The sequence below is a fragment of the Nomascus leucogenys genome, chromosome 10 (genome assembly GCF_006542625.1).
Source record: "Nomascus leucogenys isolate Asia chromosome 10, Asia_NLE_v1, whole genome shotgun sequence".
Lineage (NCBI taxonomy): Eukaryota > Metazoa > Chordata > Mammalia > Primates > Hylobatidae > Nomascus > Nomascus leucogenys.
The window spans coordinates 588451-602016 of NC_044390.1; the positions used below are offsets into that span (position 1 = coordinate 588451).

At 48.6% G+C, this 13566-nt stretch overlaps 1 pseudogene; it reads left to right on the forward strand.

Moving 5' to 3' along the window:
* The first annotated feature begins 1022 nt into the window (after positions 1-1022).
* LOC101177989 lies at positions 1023-13219 on the forward strand (annotated as a pseudogene).
* The last annotated feature ends 347 nt before the right edge of the window (positions 13220-13566 follow it).

The window sequence follows — 13566 nt, forward strand, 5'->3', positions numbered from 1 at the left end:
TCAGCTATGCACATGTCATGATCAGTGCAAGGTCAGAGATAACCAGGTCCACACGTTTGTGTCTTTCTGCGATGTCAGGTGTTTACTGATGTTATTTCTTTTCTTTTCTTTTCTTTGAGACAAAGTCTCACTCTTGCTCCCAGGCTGAAGTATGATGGCGCGATCTTGGCTCACTGCAACCTCCACCTCCTGGGTTCAAGTGATTTCTCTTGCCTCAGCCTCCTGAGTAGCTGGTATTACAGATGCCCTCCACCATACCTGGCTAATTTTTGAATTTTTAGTAGAGATAGAGTTTCACCACGTTGGCCAGGCTTGTCTCGAACTCCTGACCTCAGGTGATCCGCCCGCCTCGGCGGGGATTACAGGTGTGAGCCACCGCGCCCGGCCTACTGATGTATTTCAATCACAAAAGCCATGAGCTAGGTGGAGTTCCCAAGGATCCAATTATCCTTTGTGCTTCTCATTCACTTGGTAGTCAGAGCCACAGGCACGGAGGCTCAAGCCACTCCACAAGTCAGTCACTTAATATAGAAATGTTACAGGTTAAACATTCCACAACCAACAAAGTGACATTTAACATCAAGAGGAAAAAGAGACAGGAGAAAGAGTTAAGGAACCAGTTCAGAGGCATCGAAGAAGACAAAAGGCATCCTGGTCTGGGCCAGGTGGTGGGTGGGTGGGTGGTCTGTGAGGTCGGTGGTGCATGAGTGACTGCAAAACAGTGTCAGTTAAAACAGCCATTTTGAGCTCCTGAAGGCCTAATTTTCTTTTTCTTTTCTTTTCTTTTTTTTTTTTAAGACAAGAGTTTTGCTCTGTCACCTGGGCTGGTGTGCAATGGCACAATCTTGGCTCACTGCAACCTCTGCCTCCCGGGTTCTTGTGATTCTCCTGCCTCAGCCTCCCCAGTAGCTGGGATTACAGGTGCACACCACCATGCCCGGCTAATTTTTTTGTATTTTTATTAGAGATGGGGTTTCACTACATTGGCCAGGCTGATTTCGAACTGCTGACCTCAAGTGATCCTCCTGCCTCGACCTCCCAAAGTGCTGGGATTACAGGCATGAGCCACCGCTCCCGAGAAGGCCTAATCTTTTATAGTCATAGAGTAGTCCTCTGGTGAGAACTGATAGTGGAAGAGTGTTCTTGTGTCCTTAGCTGGTTAGGTGTAGTCTTTATTATTTGTTTATTAAACAGAACATCCTGTCCTTGATGGCAGTGTCGTATGAAATATAAAACGGAGCCCTTTGCTAAGATGTAGTTATGTCAAGTGTGATGTGTAGGCTCATCATGCACAAGTGCTTGTGGAGACTTGTGTCCTCATCCCCTTTGAGTGTGCATAAGCCTGCATAAGCCACAGCCTCTGCAGCTACAGCATGGGGTAAGCCTGGGCTTCTCCTTCCCTCAGCGTTTCCACCTGGGGCTACTGGGCAAGGATTCACATTTGAGATGAAGGAGATCAACAGGGATGCCCACCTGCTCCCCAGTCTCAGGCTGGGCTTCTCCATCCGGAGCTCCGGGTGAGAGGTAAAGCCGGCTGGGCTTCTGGGTAGGGTGGGGACTTGGAGAACTTTTCTGTCTAGGTAAAGGATTGTAAGTGCACCAATCAGCACTCTTTCAAAACGGACCAATCAGCTCTCTGTAAAATGGACCAATCAGCAGGATGTGGGTGGGGCCAGATAAAGGAATAAAAGCAGGCCATGGGAACCAGTAGCAGCAGCCTGTTTGGGTCCCCTTCTGGTTTGTGGATGTTTGTTGTTTTAATCTTTGCAATAAATGTTGCTGATGCTCCCTCTTTGGGTCTGTACTACTTTTGTGAGCTGTAACACTAACTGCAAAGGTCTGGGGCTTCATTTCTGAAGCCAGCAAGACCATGAACCCAACGGGAGGAATGAACAACTCCAGACAAGAACTGTAACACTCACCGTGAGGGTCCTTAGCTGCATTGTTGAAGTCCGCTAGACGAAGAACCCGCTGGAAGGAGCCAATTCTGGACAGAGGAGGACTCCGTGCACGCAGCCCTCCATGAGACCATGAGCTTTCTCACCTGGCAGGAGGAGCCCATCCCCAGCTACACGTGTGGGCCCAGCACTCCCCGAGGTGCCTTGGAGAAACATGCTTGGCGTTGTCTGTGTCAATGGCCAGGCTCCTGGGGCGCTACCAGTTTCCCTAGGTAAGTACCCAGAACCTTGCCCTCCCCTAATATTTGCTGTTGTATTGGCCACAATGGTGGTGATGCTGAGGCCCTACCGCGGAGGGGCCTGGCTCCTCGCCAATGCCCTACAGCCTGACGCCATCCTCCCCCTCACCATGACCTTCCTGTAAGAATAATCGCTGCTGCATTCACCAGGACACTGAGGTTTAGGGAACCAGCAATGACACGTTGCAGCTTACCCAGCCCTGGGGCGCTGAAGCTGGGTTTTGAATCCAGGCCATAGGGCTTGTGCCGCCAGCCTCTGCCCGGCCCCGCCCCGCCCCGCCCCGCCCCGCTGGGGCCTCCTGACTCTCAGGCCCTCGGTGTCATTCCCATAATAGAAGCTATGTCTAGGGGCCACCTTTTCTTTTTTGCCTATTTTATTTAATGTATGTATGTATGTGTGTGGATTGAAATGGAGTCTTGCTGTTGCCCAGGCTGGAGTGCAGTGGCACGATCTCAGCTCACTGCAACCTCCGCCTCCCAGGTTCAAGCGATTCTCCTGCCTCAGCCTCCCGAGTAGCTGGACTTACAGGCGCCCGCTACCACCCCTGGCTAATTTTTGTATTTTTAGTAGAGAAGGTGTTTCACCATGTTGGCCAGGCTGGTCTGGAACTTCTGTCCTTAGGTGATCTGTCCACTTCGGCCTCCCAAAGTGCTGGGATCACAGGCATGAGCCACTGCGCCCGGCCATTTTAATTTTTTTAGAGATGGGGTCCCTGTTGCTCAGGCTGGAGTGCAGTGGCATGATCACGGCTCACTGCAGCCCTGACTTCTGGGCTCAAGCAGTCCTCCTGCCTGAGATACAATCCACATACCACACAACTCACTCATGGCTTTGATATGTTTGAGTTATGCAGCCATCCCCACAGTCAATTTGAGAACATTTTCATCACCCCACAAGGAAATCCCTTTAGCCAGCAGTTCCCATCAGCTCCACCCCCCCGGCAACCACTAAGGTATGTTCTGTCTGTACAGATTTGCTTTTTCTGGACACTTTCTATAAATGAAATCATACGCTGTATGGTCCTTTGTGGCTGGCTTTTCTCACTATGTGTAGTTTCAAGGTTCATCCACGTTGCAGCCTGTGTCAGAGCGTCGTTCCTTTCTGTTGATTAATTTTCCATCATAGGCTGGGCGTAGTGGCCCTGTGGGAGGCCAAGGTGGGAGGATTGCTTGATGTCAGGAGTTCAAGACCAGCCTGGGCAACATAGGGAGACTCCATCTCTACAGAAAAAAAAAAAAAAAATAGCTAGGTGTAGTGGCATGCACCTGTGGTCCTGGGTACGCAGAAGGCTGAGGCAGGAGAATCACTTTGAGTCCGGGGCGGGGTTGGGCGGGGGGGTGGGTCAAGGCTGCAGTTGAGCTATAACCGTACCACTACACTCCAGCTTGGGCAAACAGTGCAAGACCCTGTCTCAAAAAAAAAAAAATCCGTTTTATGAATAGAGCATGTTGTGTGTATCCATTTATCAATTGATGGATATTTTAACTGTTTCCATTTTGGGCCTATTGTGATAGGGCTGCTATGAACCCTATGTATCTGTTTTTGTGTATATGTTCAGTATGTTTTCAATTCTCTTGGTTATATGGGTGGAATTTCTGGGCCAAATGTTCATGCTATGATTAACTATCTGAGGAGCTGCTGGAGTGTTTTCCAAAGCAGCACACCATTTTACATTCCCACCAGCATTGTATGACGAGTCCAATTTAATAGATTCATCTTCGACTGAGAAACCTGTAAATTTGGGTTTACAGAATTCCTCTGCCCTTGAACGCCTTAAATTTGCAAAGTTTGCTGGCCTGCGGGGGGAGAGGCCTGCCTTCCTACCTGTGAAGCAGCGGGGGCCCTGTAAATCACAGAACAGGTTGGAAGGGTCTTCCTGGGGGGCTTTGTGAATGTTGGGGCCACAAAGAAAGCTCACCCCTTCATCCCTTACTCCTTCAGGGCGGGTTCTCATGTATTGGGGAGTTTATTCAGACGTCTGACACTTTAGGTATGGGCTTGATCACACAATTAGTCCAGTCCTATCCTGATAAAAAGGAGAGTTGATTCCTATAGAACCTCTGCAAATAACCACATAGCTATTCTAGGCGCTTTTAACCCCAAAGTATCAAGTCAGGCTGATTTTTCCAAGAATTCACCTTGATTACCTCCAACTTGGATTCTTACATAAAATGCTTCTGAACTAGAAGTTTCTATATGTAGACTTTCTTTTCTTTCCTTTTAATTCAAGCACATTTAAAGGATTAGAAACTCAATTTTTCTTTTTTCCTTTTTTAATTTTTTTGAGACGGAGTCTAACTCTTGTCACCCAGGTTGGAGTGCAGTGGTGCGATCTCGGCTCACTGCAACCTCTGTCCCCTATGTTCAAGCGATTCTCCTGCCTCAGCCTACCAAGTAGCTGGGACCACAGGTGCCTGCTGCCATGACTGGCTAATTTTTGTATTTTTAGTAGAGATGGGGTTTCACTATGTTGCCCAGTCTGGTCTCAAACTCCTGACCTTAGGTGATCCACCCGCCTCAGCCTCCCAAAGTGCTGGGATTACAGGCATGAGGCACTGCGCCTGGCCTCCCCCACCGCTTTTTTTTTTTTTTTTTTTTTTTAAAAAACTCTCCCTGTGTTGTCCAGGCTGGTCTGCAACTCCTGGGCTTCTGATCCACCTCAGCCTCCCAGTGTTGGGTTTACAGGCGTGAGCCACCGCGTGCAGCTGCAACTTCATTTCTTGACTGCAGCTCAAGAAGCTCTTGTTTTCCTGTATCTGTAGGGTTGCCAGATAAAACAGTACCCCCAGTGAAGTTTGGTTTTCGGGTAAAAAATGAATAGTTTTTTTTAGTAGAATTTGGTTCCAAATATTGCACAGGATATACTTAGCTAAAATATTATATGAGTTTATCTGAAATTTAAACTTAATTGGGTATCCTGTGTTTTTATTTTCGAATCTGGCAGCACTACCTGTTGCGTCAGCCTTATGGGTCTGTGTAAACCAATCAGACCAGAGCACCTTTCCGTTCAGACCCCGTAACCTTTGCATAGCCTATGTCCTTACTACCCTCTGGCAGTAGGAGAATGTTTTGCACCCACACAGGGAGCGTGTTAAAGACTCCGATCCAACAGACCCCAGAGACCGAGCAGTTTCATCCTGTGCCTCAGCCACAGGTCAGAAGCAAACGCAGACACAAAACCCCGTTGACCCCGATTTCATAGAACTTTATCTTCCGGGTCACGAAGAGTAGTCTTTTCATTGGCAAATCGACAAGCAGGCAAAAACTGACAAAGGTCACAGCGTGGCCAGACAGCACAAGTAGGTTCCAAGTCATTGCCACTGCCAGTGAAGAATCGTCTGTCCGCGCTGTGCGAACCGGAACTAGAATCCGAACCCCAGGCCCGGCACGGTGGCCCCAGCCTGCAGCCCCAGAGTTGTCGGCGCTGTGCAAACCGGAACTAGAATCAGATCCCCAGGCCTGCTGAGGCAAGAGGATCACTTGAGCCCCGGAGTGACCAGGAGACCAGGCTGGGAAACATAGTGAGACCCCATCTCTACAAAATAGTAACTTTTTTTAACTGACGGTGGTGGGTGGTGCACATCTGTAGTCCCCTGAGGCAGGAAGATCTCTTGAGCCCAGTGGGTGGAGGATGTAGTGAGCTGTGTTCCTGCCACTGCACTCTAGCCTGGGTGACACTGAGACCCTGTCTCAAAAAAACAACAAAAACCCAGCTTGGCAAAGAAGCAGAAACGTAAGTTTGAAGTGGGCAAAACGAGAGGAATGAACATTAAGTTCAATTATTTCTTGGGGCTGGGCGCAGCGGCTCACAATTGTAATCCCAGCACTCTGGGAGGCTCAGGCGGGCCAATCATCTGAGGTCAGGAGTTCAAGACCAGCCTGGCCTCAAGTGATCTGCCCACTTCTGCCTCCCAAGGTGCTGGGATTACAGGTATGAGCCACTACATTTGGCCTTTTTCTTTCTTCCTTTCCTTTTCTCCTTTTTTTTTTTTTCTGCGCCTGCTTGGCTCACTCTCTCTCCCCTCTCTCCCTCCCTTCTTCCCTTCCTGCCTGCCTTCCCTCCCTTCTCTGTCTGTCTCTGTCTGTCTCTCTGTCTCTCTCTCTCTGTGTCTCTCTGTGTCTGTGTCTCTGTCTCTGTCTCTTTGTGTCTGTCTGTGTCTGTCTTTCTGAGTGCCTCCGTGTGTCTCTGTCTCTGTGTGTGTGTCTCTCTGTCTCGTTCTGTGTCTCTGTCTTTCTGTCTCTCTCTGTCTCTGTGTCTCTCTATTTCTCTTTGTGTTTCTCTGTCTCTGTGTCTCTCTGTGTGTCTGTGTCTCTCTGTGTCTCTGTGTCTCTCTCTGTGTCCCTCTTTGTGTGTCTCTCTCTGTCTCTCTCTCTGTGTCTCTCCCTCTTTGTGTGTCTCTCTCTGTCTCTCTCTCTGTGTGTCTCTCTCTCTGTATCTCTTTAGAGCAGGGGTCTTCCTGTGTTGCCCAGGCTGGTCTCGATCTCCTGGGCTCTAGCAATCCTCCCACCTTGGCCTCCCAAAGCACTGGGATTATTATTATTATTTTTTTTAAATGGTAATAGTTTTATTTTATTTCAGGTGAGAAAGCAACACGTTCATTGCTAAAAATATATAAACTCAAACCATGCAAAAAAGAATAAAGCAGACACAAACATGATAGTTGTGTGAGGTAATGCATATGTTAATTAGCTAGAGTTAGTCATCCCAAAATGTATATATACTTCAAACATCGTGTTGTACGTGTTAAATACATACACTTTTTTCTGTTAATTTTAAAAAAGAGGGCTGAGATCCCAGCACTTTGGGAGGCCAAGGCAGGAGGATCGCTTGAGGCCAGGAGTTCAAGACCAGCATGGGCAACAAAGTGAGACACTCTCCCCATCCTTGCTACCTAGCTAGCTAAATAAAAAATAATAATAAAATAAAACAAAAAGAATGTAGGCCAGGCACGGTGGCTCACTCCTGTAATCCCAGCACTTTGGGAGGCCGAGGAGGGCAGATCACCTGAAGTTAGAAGTTCGAGATCAGCCTGGCCAACACGGTAAAATCCCGTCTCTACTAAAAATACAAAAAGAAATTAGCCAGGCATGGTGGTGTGCACCTGTAATCCCCGCCACTCTGGAAGCTGAGGCAGAAGAATCATCCGAACCCGGGAGGTGGAGGTTGCAGTGAGCCCAGACTGCACCACTGCACACCAGCCTGATGACAAAGGCTCCGTCTCCAAAAAAAAAAAAAAAAAGTATATTAGTACGGCCTTTTGTTAAAATTGATAAACCAATATTGATATATTATTATTAACTAAAATCCAAATTTTATTCTACTGCATTTTAAAAACATTTTTAATATAACTCTATTGAGATATAATTTATTTTTTTTTGAGACAGAGTCTCGCTCTGTTGCCCAGGCTGGAGTGCAGTGGCAAGATCTTGGCTCACTGCAAGCTCCACCTCTTGGATTCATGCCATTCTCCTGCCTCAGCCTCTTGAGTAGCCAGGACCACAGGTGCCTGCCACCACACCCGGCTAATTTTTTGTGTTTTTAGCAGAGACGGGGTTTCACCGTGTTAGCCAGGGTGGTCTCAATCTCCTGGCATCGTGATCCACCCACCTCGGCCTCCCAAAGTGCTGGGATTACAGGCGTGAGCCACCACGCCTGGCTAATTTTTGTATTTTTAGTAGAGACGGCGTTTCACCATATTGGTCAGGCTGGTCTCGAGCTCCTGACCTCGTGATCTGCCTGCCTCGGTCTCCCAAAGTGCTGGGACTACAGGCTTGAGCCACTGTGCGTGGCCCATTATTACTTTTTAATTTTTTTCTTTGCTTTTACAAGCAGTTAACATTAGAACATTTTCATGGGCCCCTGCAAATATCACAGCCCTGGGTCTCCCATGCCTAATGGATACATTGGCCCTTCCTGAGGCAGCCCCTGCTCACCACGGTGGCTGAGGGCCTGATGCATTTTGCACAGGCCCTGGGACTGGCCCTGCCCATCTACAGTGTCATCCTTCCTTCCCCAGCTGCTTCGTCCTCTCAGGAACGTGCATTTCAAGACCCCTGATGGGACAGATCATGTTTGATGCCAACGGAGATTTAATTACAGAATTTGACGTTGTCCATGGACAGAAGCCCACTGAGGGCCGATTCCACTTTGTCCACATAGGCGTAATCAACTCACGAGCCCCTCTGGGAAACAGAATGACAGTGCATGTGATGAAGGAGGACCTCCAGGTGAGTTTCCAGGGTGCAGAAATGACCCCAGTTCTGGTGTATTCGAGTCAGAAGGAAGCACAGAGGCCAGTGGTGTCCCTATTTGGTATATGAAGTTGGTGCAGCTCTAAATTAGGCCAGTCATAACCCAGCTATGCTGCAGAGGGATACTCAGCCCTTCTCTGAGTGAGAGGAGCCATCTACTCACCACCCAAAATGAAAATATTAGAGTCACACAAGCTGAATTAGAGTCTACATCAGGAGTTTCTTCTATAGTATTTTTCAGTGTGTTGGTATTCCAGGATCTGCCCAGTGAAGGTCAATAGTTTACCTGGGAATACACCCCACCAAACACATAGTTAATCTATAATCTATAGAAACAATGCTTATCACTGGTTTGTGGGTAAATCTCTGTTTGGGGCTCTCAGCTCTGAAGGCTGTGAGATCTCTGATTTCCCACTCCACACCTCTATATTTCTGTGTGTGTGTCTTTAATTCCTCTAGCACCGCTGGGTTAGGGTCTCCCCAACTGAGCTGGTCTCAGCACTTATTAACAGTGGCTGAAAGAGAAAAAAATGAATAAATGTCATTATTATTAGGGAAATGTTTTATTGAAATATATAGACAAATGCATAGATCATAAGCGTGCAGCCAAATGAGTTCTCACCTGGCAAACATTCCGTGTCCCTGGTCGTCTCATCAAGAAACAGCACAACCTGGCCCCCCAAGAAGCTTTCATACCCCTCCCAGTCATTGTCTTCTCCCTGCGACCCATCCACCACCCTGACTTCTATTGGTGTCAGTGGGTTTTGCTTGATTTTTAAACGTCCTATAAGTGGAATCACGCAGTGAATGTTCTTTTATGTCTTGCTTTTTCCTCCCAGTTGTTTGTGAGATTCATCCTAGTGGTGGTTATGTGTGGTTGTGGCTCTCGTTCTAATGACTGGTGGGATCCCACTGGGTGGACGCACCACGGCTTCTTCATCCACCAACAGGGATGGGGGATTTGAGAAGCCTGCGGATCAGGGGCTGCAATGAGCAGTGTCTCATTGTTGTGTCTTTTGGGGATATACAGGTGAATTTCTCTTGGGTGTGGCATTGCTGGGCCACAGGTAGACATACCTGCAGCTTTTTTTTTCTTTTTTCTTTTTTTTCTACTCTTGTCGCCCAGGCTGGAGTGCAGTGGTGTGAACATGGTTCACTGCAGCCTTGATCTCCTGGACTCAAGAGATCCTCCCACCTCAGCCTCCCGAGTAGCTAGGACTACACGTGCATGCCACCCCAGCATGCCTGGCTAATTTTTTAAAAAATTATTTTTGTGGAGACAGGGACTCATTATGTTGCCCAGGCTGTTCTTGAACTCCTGAGCTCAAGCAATCCTCCTGCCTCAGCTTCCCAAAGAGCAGGGATTATAGGCATGAGGCACCATGCCAGGCCATACCTGTGGCTTTAACAGACACTGGTGGTGGTTCCAGTTCACACTCCCACTGCGAGTGTAGGCAATGCCCCGTTGCTCCCTGCATTAGTTCCTACTGCTGCAGTAACAAATTACCACAAGCGTATGAAACAAAGCACATTTCTTATGTCACAGTTTTTATGGTTCAAAAGTCTGTGTGCAGCTGAGTGTGGTGGCTCAGACCTGTAGTCCCAGCACTTTGAGAGGCCAAGGTGGGAGGATCGCTTGAGCCCAGGAGTTCAAGACCAGCCTGGGCAACAGGATGAAACCCCTGTCTTTACAAAAACAATAAAAAAAAATTAGCTGGGTCTGGTAGTGCATGCCTGTAGTCCCAGCTACTCGGGACGCTGAGCGGGGGAGATGGGAAGATGGCTTTACCTGAGAGGTGGAGTTTGCAGTGAGCTGTGATCGAGCCACTGCATTCCAGCCTGGGTGTCAAGAGTGAGACACTGTCTCAAAAAAAACAAAACAAAAAGAGCAGTTGTTGCTACTACTTGGAAAAAATTAACCATTTAAAAAAACATGCAAACATGTATATGGGGTGTGTATTTTTCCTTGTGCCTCAGGATCTAATATGGCGTATCCCATCACTGGTATCTCAAAATTAAAAATCAGTGTGGGGGAAAGAAAGAGATCGGACTGTTACTGTGTCTATGTAGAAAAAGGAAGACATAAGAAACTCCATTTTGATCTGTACTAAGAAAAGTTCTTCTGCCTTGAGATGCTCTTAATCTGTAACCCTAGCCCCAACCCTGTACTCACAGAAATGTGCTGTATTGACTCAAGGTTTAATGAATTTAGGGCTGTGCAGGATGTGCTTTGTTAAAGATGTGTTTGCAGGCAGTATGCTTGGTAAAAGTCATCGCCATTCTCCAGTCTCGAGTACCCAGAGACACAGTGCACTGCAGAAGGCCACAGGGACCTCTGCCCAAGAAAGCCTGGGTATTGTCCAAGGTTTCCCCCCACTGAGACAGCCTGAGATATGGCCTCGTGGGAAGGGAAAGACCTTACCATCCCCCAGCCCAACACCCATAAAGGGTCTGTGCTGACGAGGATTCGTGAAAGAGGAAGGCCTCTTTGCAGTTGAGATAAGAGGAAGGCATCTGTCTCCTGCTCGTCCCTGGGAATGGAATGTCTTGGTGTAAAACCTGATCGTACATTCTATTTACTGAGATAGGAGAAAACCACCTTATGGCTGGAGGTGAGACATGCTGGCGGCAACACTGCTCTTTACTACACTGAGATGTTTGTGTAAAGTCAAACATAAATCTGGCCTACGTGCACATCCAGGTATGATACTGTACCTTGTTTTAATATGAATACTCTCCCTTAGCTGAGAAAGCTGGATGGACTCCATTTGGCTCCTTCATTTGCAAGACATCAAGGGCTCCTTACCCACTCCCTTCCTCAAGGACTTAACTTGTGCAGGCTGACTCTCAGCATATCAAAGAGTGCAATTAACTGATAAGGTAATGTGGCAGGCTCTGTCTGCAGTTCCCAGGAATTCGCTCGCGTGATAGTACCCTAAAGCCCCCGCGTTTGTGTCCGGCAGATAGCACCCAGAGACCCCGCACCTATCACCTTGTGATGAATTTAAAGCCCCTGTACCTGGAACTGCTTGTTTTCCTGTAACCATTTGTCTTTTTAACTTTTTTTTTTGCCTGTTTTACTTCTGTAAGATTGCTACAGCTAGGTTCCCCTCCTCGAAACCAAAGTGTAAAAGACAACCTCGCCCCTTCTTCGGGGCCGAGAGAATGTTAAGCACTAGCCATCTCTCGGTCACCGGCTAATAAAGGACTCCAAGTGTGGCGTTTCTCTGTAACTCCCTTGGTTACATCACAGTCACATCACCTTTCCTTAAACTTATTTATGACAGAGTCCTTTGCTCACATGTTTTCCTGCTGACCCTCTCCCCACCACTACCCTATAGTCCTGCCACATCCCCCTTGCCAAAATGGTAGAGATAGTGATCAATAAATACTGAGGGAACTCAGAACAGTGCCGCTGTGGGTCCTCTATATGCTGAGTGCTGGCCCCCTGGGCCCACTTTGCTTCCTCTGTACTTTGTCACTTTATACTTCCTCTATACTTTGTCCTTTATACTGTGTCTTATTTCTTTTCTCAGTCTCTCCTCTCCACCTTGCGAGAAATACCCACAGGTGTGGAGGGGCAGGCCTCTTTCAATCAGTAATGAATAGATGTGAAACGCTGGTAAGGCTTGTTTAGTGCATAGGGAGCCTTCCTTCACATGGCTGGTGTCATTACGATCCTGTGGCAGACGCAGGGATGTGTCTCCCACAGATACGAAGAGATGTCTTCCGTGCCCAGAGGAGCAGTACTCGAGCTGCACCAGAGATGGCTGCCTGCCCAGGACAGAGATCTTCCTGGCCTTTGACGACCCCCTGGGACTCATGCTGGCCTTGGTGGCACTCATGCTGGCCAGCCTGGCGGTGCTGGTCCTCGGACTGTTCCTGAAGCACCGAGACACACCTGTGGTCAGGGCCAACAACAGAGCTCTCGGCTCCTCGTGCTCACCTCCTTGGCCCTCTGTGCCATCTGTCCCTTGCTCTTCCTTGGTTGTCCCACAGCTGCCACCTGCCGCTTCTGCCAGACCACAGTTGCTGTTGTGTTTATCATGGCTGTCTCCTCCGTCCTGGCCGAGACCCTCACTGTGGTCCTGGCCTTCAGGGTCACCAGGCCAGGTGACAGGGTCTGGGTGTGCCTGGGACCTGGCGCTTCCACCTCGGTGGTCCTTGCTGCTTCCTTGGTGCAGATTGTTCTCTGTGGCATCTGGTTGGGCACTTCTCCACCATTCCCAGATGGGGACATGGCCTCAGAGCCCAGCCACATTGTTATCCAATGCCAAGAGGGCTTTGCTGTGGCTTCCTCCTGTGTGCTGGGCTACCTGGGCCTCCTGGCTGGGGGCACCTTCTTTGTGGCCTTCCTGGCCATGGGTCTGCCAGACACCTTCAACGAGTCCAAGTTCCTCACCTTCAGCATGCTGCTTTTCTGCAGCTTCTGGACAACCTTCCTACCCTGTACCACAGCATGCAGGGCAAGTCCACTGTGGCCATGGAGATCTTTTCCATCCTGGCTTCCATGGCAGGGCTGCTGGGTGGCATCTTCGCCCCAAGGGCTACATCATCCTGCTAAAGCCCGAGCGGACTGCCCCAGACCAGGTGAGGCGGGGACACCGGCATCAGTGGGAAAGGTGGAGCCAGGAGCTCCTCAGACCTGCGCCATAAACCCACGTGAGCCAGGCCTTGTTGAAGATACCAGGGCCCCTGATTTGAGCTCTGGGCTTCTGTGTGGATTAAAAGAGCATTAAAGGATGGGCATGGTGGCTCACGCCTGTAATCCTACCACTTTGGGAGGCAGAGATGGGCAGATCACTTGAGGTCAGGAGTTCAAGACCAGCCTGGCCAACATGGTGAAACCCTGTCTCTACTCAAAATACAAAAATTAGCCAGCTGTGGCATGCACCTGTAATCCCAGCAACTTGGGAGGCTGAGGCAGGAGAATCACTTGAACCTGGGTGGCAGAGGTTGCAGTGAGCCACCCAGATCGTGACATTGCACTCCAGCCTGGGTGACAAAGCAAGACTCCATCTCAAAAAAAAAAAAAAAAAAGTAGAATAAAAGATAAAATTCAACAATAAGAAAACAACCGATTTCAACCACTTTTTTTTTAAAGCCAAGCAAAATG